Below are 6,481 nucleotides of genomic sequence, written 5' to 3'. Positions count from 1 at the left end.
ATCTTTGTTGGGTCAACTGCTATTCCTTGGGTTGAGATTACATGGCTCAAGAATTGCACCTCATCCAACCATAATTCACATTTCGAAAGCTTCCCATATAGTTGATGTTCTATGAGGATCTCCAATACCACTCTCAGATGCTCTACATGCTCTTCCCGACACTCAGAATATATTAGTATGTCGTCAATGAATACAATGACAAACTGATCCAGATATGATTGGAATATTTTGTTCATGTAGTCCATGAAAATTGTTGGGGCATTTGTCACTCCAAATGAAATCACCACATACTCATAGTGCCTATAGCGTGACCTGAATGTTGTCTTTTGCATATCCTCTGGTTTGACTAAGATCTGATGATATCCAGACCACAAGTCAATCTTAGAGAACACAGCTACTCCCCTCAGTTGATCCAGCAAGTCGTCGATTATGGGCAACGAGTACTTATTCTTTATAGTCAGCTTGTTCAACTGACGATAATGAACACACAATCGGGAGATGATGTCCTTCTTTTTCACTAGTAGCATCGGTGCTCCCCATGGTGATGCACTTGGTCGGATGAACTTCTTCTCAAGCAGGTCTTCAATCTGCTTCCTCAACTCAGCTAATTCTACCAACGCCATCCTGTATGGTTCCATCAAAACTGGGCCGGCTCCAGGAATGAGATCAATAGTGAAATCAACATCCCTACTAGACGAGAGTTTTGGTATTTCATCCGATAAGACATCTGCATACTCATCCACCATAAGTATGCTTCTAATCTGCTTAGTTGTACTCCTCTTCTCCCCTTGAGCCACTATCATGAAGCAAATAGCTGCATCTTCTACTTCCTTCATCGCCATCTGAGCTGAGATCAACTCCACTCCTACTGTCTCTGGGAATACTACATTGCATCGTCCGCAATCAATAACAATATGGTTGACTAACAGCTAGTCCATCCCCAAAATCACGTCCAGACCCTCCATCGGTAAGCAGATGAGATTCACCTTGAACTTGTGGCTTGCCACTTCCATAGGCATCCCACACAAACAAAAGTGGTGGATACCTCTCTAGACGCTGGTGTCGCAACAATCAGCTAGCACCCTAGTTCTCGCAACTCAAGTCCGAGCCTCCTCACACATTCACTAGACACAAATGAATGGGTGGCTCCTGAATCAAACAACACCACCACATTGTTACCAAAAGCATACAAGTTTGCTGCACCACATTACCTGACTGAGTCACCTCGCTAGTCGTCAATGCAAACATACGACCCGGTGCTCTAGGCCGCTCCCTAACTGGTTTCTTTGTTGGCACACTTCCAGCTAGATTCTTGTTAAGGAAGTGGCGTGCAAAATGCTCTATTTGATCACAAACATGGCACTTGCCTATGTTACTACCGCCACCCGAGCTGCCAGAGGGTTTTGGACAATCCTTGATGCTCCCCACCATAGTTATAGCACTGTAGTTTCCTGGCCAAAGACTGTGGTCTATCATATTGCTTCTTCTGCTGCTGAGAGTCAGTGGTGTTCTTCTGAGGTCGAGCCCCATCTCCAACAGCTCAACTGCCTTAGCCTGCTCGACCAAGACAGAAAACTCTTTGATCCGTAGTGGTAATATGAATCAGCGTAGCTCATGCTTTAGTCCGCCCTCGTATTTTCTACACCTCTACTCCTTGGTGACAGCGGGCGAATAGAACCTCGCCAGGTACTCAAACTTGTCTGTGTATGCCTGCACAGTCAGGTTCCCCAGCTGGAACGTGAGGAATTCAGCCTCCCTCTCATGTTTTGCACTATCCGGGAAATACTTCTCCAGGAATCTCGTCTTGAAGGAAGTCCAGGTAACCTCTTCTGCCTGGGTCTGCATCAGCTACTGCATCCTCACCCACCAGTACTCAGCATCCGCCATCAGCAAGAAAGTGACGAAAGTCAGCATTTGTGCATCAGTGCACTCTATGACGCTACAAATTTTCTCACACTCTCTGACCCATGCGTCTACTTCATCAGGAGTGGATTTGCCCGTGAATTTTGAGGGCTTATGCCTCATAAAGTCCTCCATCGTCACTGGGTAAATTGGTGTTACCACGGCTCTAGGTTGCACTACAATGGGCTACATCGCATCCACCATCCGGTGTATCGCATGTGCGATCTCATTTACCCTAGCGTTATTCCTCCTCCGCCTATTTTCCTCATCCACCATCCACTCGTAACTGGGTCCCCAAAAAATCATCGCCTTACGACCTCCATCCAAAGTTGTGTAAAATCATCCACACAGTCCAACTTCACAATCAAAATCGCCTAGCGCTACCCTCCACATCGGTAGGTGCACTCGAGCTCTAGGTCGCCTAGCGCTACACACACAAGGAGTTGTGATAGAGAGGTGTGATAGAAAGAAACTTCGTAAGCCCAAAAAAACTCAGCGTAACAAATTAATACCAACGCACGTGGAGAAAAACTTAACAAGATCATTTTTTTATTGTTCCTCGGTGTTTTAGGTTCCTTTTCCCTTTTTTCTTTTCTACTTACCAGAGTTTATATGATATAGGTTATGCCTTGTTTTACAAAAACTTTTTTGCTAAGATAGAATAATAGATAAAATTTTCTTCATTTACTTTTCTCCATGAATTTTCATACCCTGAACCTTTTTCTCCATCGTTGTACTATTTGGGCAGATTCTCTAGATCGCATGTGTAGTGCTCCTATGTTGGATATTCATGGAGAAGATGAAGGAATATCAATTTCTTTAACAGGTGAGGGGGTTTGAGGTGCAGAGGGAGAAATGAGAGAATTGAGGTGCATGAAAAGAAAGAAGAGAGGTGCAAGGTGATTTTATTAAAAATTTTGCTCGAATAAAATGAGATATTGAAAATTGTGGGGGTGTAGGAGGAAAGAGCCTTAGTTTTACAACATGCAAGTTTGTCTCAATATGTAAGGGGTTTTCTTCCTGCACCCCAATATTTCTTCTACATCCCAATATTTTTCTATTGTTCCATTTATACCCTTCAAAAATTAAATCAAAATAAAAAAGTAGATTAGGTAAAAGCAATAATTAAGCAATTATAAAGTTGTAGAGTTAGTGGCTGCCTAAACAAACATAATAAGTGATGGTAATTACTATATGACTGATGCGTTGCACCCCTAAATTGTCTCTTGCCTTTCACTTTTACTTTCACTTTCACCCGAAGAAGTTTAAAGTTTTTTTCTTCTTGTGTTGTTTCTAAAGAGGATTTTCATTCTAGTTCATTAGTGTGGTTGTGTATTGTTAGGTCAGTTTCTTCCTATTTCACCATCTGAAATCATTCATTTCATTTGAGCAAAATGGTATGCATTCATTTTGTGATTTATTTCGTGTGATAAGTATATATTTGAGGTGGTAGAATGTTAGAATAAAATAATGAGCTGATGGGTTTTTAACCTTCTTTGAAGGTCAACATCCAATTTGCAAAATTACTAGACGTTGACTTCTGGTTTGTCCCATTCACAGAAGTGATTTTCGGAAAGCAAAACCCGTACATAGAAGTAGATTTCCGAAAAATAAGAAAACAAATCCCCACACTTCAGGAAGTCGACATATGAAATTCTCCTCAATCGGGTGTCGACTTTCGGTAATTAACTCTTCTAGAAGTAATTGGTGTCCATATTCGCACTCTTCCGAAAGTGGACATCCAGAAATGCAGTTAACCAGATGTCGACTTTTGGTATTTAACTCTCCTTCACCCATATCCACACTCTTTCGAAAGTGGATATTTGGAAATATAATTAATAGGATGTCAACTTCTATTTAATATGTTTCCAGATGTCGTGGATTTGCTTACGAAAGTGGAATTGTGTTGTTTCCAAAAGTCCAATTCCAGTTAATTAAGACCTCCATGGATTAATTTTGAAATTGTTGTCCTTCAATTTTTATTTTCTTTTTATTGTTTTAATTGATATTTTTTTTACAGTTACTTTTTATTTGTGTTTAATATTTTTATTATTTTTTATGTTTAATATATTTTTATTTTTTTATGTTTTATATTTTTTTATTGTTGCATGAATATTTTTATTTTCTTTTTATATTTTTTATTATTGAAGAAACCAGTATTGAATACTGATGTTAGGTTATAGGTGGTGAAAGTTATCTAGGATGGATGATCTCCCTTTAACTTTCATGGAATCACAAGTAAAGTCAAGTTTCATCTCAGATTCTCTTCTTTTATAAATGGAATGTGTGAGGGAGACTATACAAATAATTTTACGACTGAGCAGATATTTCCCACACGAGATGAGTTGATTCAGTGGGTTCGAGGGATAGCATTTGATCTTGGTTTTGTTGTTGTCACTATAAGATCTAGCAAAGTTACTAGTCAACTAGGGAGAAAAACATATGTATTGTTAGGTTGTGAAATGGGTGGTAAGTATAGGAAGTACAAATTTGATGTTCAACCTAGTGTTTATGGCACAAGAAAATGTGATTGTCCATATAAACTGAGAGGCAAACTTATTAGTAATGGAGATGGTTGAATGACGAAGGTAATCTGCAGATATAATAACCATGATTTGTCTTAGACTTTAGTTGGTCACCCATTCGTTGGGAGGTTAAAATCTTCTGAACATTCCTTGTTTGTTGATATGTCTAAGAGTCAACTCAAACCTACAAATATTTTGCTCACTCTCAAAGAAAATAATTGTTAGTTTTGAAATGGTTGAAATGCCAAGAAGGGGGGTTGAATTGGCTAGTTAAAAAATTAGGTTATCTTTGAAAGCAAAAATCACCTATAATTGAATCAATTTGATCACCAAGTTAGGATGAAAAAGTTACTGAACTATATACTTTCAATCGGTCAAAAATAGAGTTAATCGGTTGATTTTACTAAATAGATTTTGTTCTGGTATAATCAACCGATTGAAACAAAAAACAGTCGACTCAAAAACTGAGAAAAATACAGAAATGCATATTCGAGTTTTAAACCAAGAACAGTGCACAAGAATGATCAAGACATGTTCTAAATGATTATGCAAACATGTTCAATGTTGCAGATGTCATGAAAACATGCAAGAACACGAAAAAGATGATTAAAACACAAGTTCTTTAAACTTTAAATGAATATGAAAGAGAGAAAGGTTAGAGAAGAGATGAGATCACAAGATTTTTATACCGGTTCACTCAAACCTAAGCTACATCCAGTTTGTCAAAAGAACCTGGGCTTGACTTTGCACTATTTCAAAAGATTTATAAAGTATCCACCCTTACACTTTAAAAATATGCAAAAACCACACAACAGACTCTTGAATCACACAAGAGTCACACCAGCACAGCAAGAACCCTCTTGCGTACCTGGAAAACTACCAGGCACACACATGAAGCTTGAGAAAGATCAAACCTCAGTTGTAGCACAGCCCAGCCTACCACAAACCACTTTCTGCAAGCTTCAAACACAAGTCAGAGGCTCCAAAAAATGATCCAAGATCAATCTTCAACTGCTGCAGTCTGAATGATCATGAAAGAGAGACTTTCCACAAGGTTCCAGAATAATTTCGTGCTAAAAAAATATCAGAATAACTCTCTTTCGAAAATCACAGCTATTATAGTCAATCTATTTTGAAATTCAACATGTTGATTTCTAAATCAATCGTTTGATTTCACTTGACTTAAGTGAAATCAGTCGAATAAAAAATAAATCAATTGATTAAATTAGTTGCAGTTTAAGACTATTACAGCCAACCTTTTAACCTGTTGAAAAACCATTCAACAGATTAAAAGACACAAAAAAGACCAAATACATGAAGTTAATGCTACAAGGTCTACAATATGAATTACAAACATCAAATACACTTTCTTAATGATGTAACCATGTGGAGAGCATATGTTCCAGCCTTTATCAACAAGAATACCATCAAATTTCCTTTCCTTCATCAATGTAGTCTTCATTCCAATGGTAATGGCTTCAAGGTAGTTCAAAAGGGCTTCATCAAATCTTCATCAAATCTTTAAGAGTCATACCACCTTGGCTTCATGTGTCAACATTCTCTCCTTGATTTGATGAAGCCAACCTTTATCTTCTTCCATCTATCTTCTTTTATCTTCCATTGCATAATGCTTCCATTGGTTTGATACTATTAAGTTGATGAAGTGACATCTAATCCTTAAACTTGTGAACCTGAAAAACATTTACAATAGCAATACACACAAGCTAGCAAGCATACAAATATGCACAACTCCCCTTATCAATAATATTGGTTCAAGTTCAGATTTGATTATTGATTCCAATTTTAATGCTTCTACTTAGTTCAATGTGATCAATTTTCCATTTTTTAATTTTGCTCCCCCTTTGGATTCATCAAATAGAACAAATGCATAAAGAAAACAAACATTGCATATCCTTTCATTAATACTGGAACATATCCTCTCAAAATGTGAGTACACAGGGCCTCTATCCTCTAGATGGTTGTAGGGAATTAAGTCCATGAGTCCAACAGTTGGTTTTTCCTCTTGATTTGCACCACTTGGGCCAGCTTCATGG

Source organism: Vigna unguiculata, chromosome 2 (assembly GCF_037176805.1).
Source record: "Vigna unguiculata cultivar grain cowpea cultivar isolate G323 ecotype 2 chromosome 2, ASM3717680v1, whole genome shotgun sequence".
Taxonomy (NCBI): domain Eukaryota; kingdom Viridiplantae; phylum Streptophyta; class Magnoliopsida; order Fabales; family Fabaceae; genus Vigna; species Vigna unguiculata.
The sequence above is the reverse complement of the archived record's forward strand: the minus strand, read 5'-3'. Positions refer to the sequence as shown.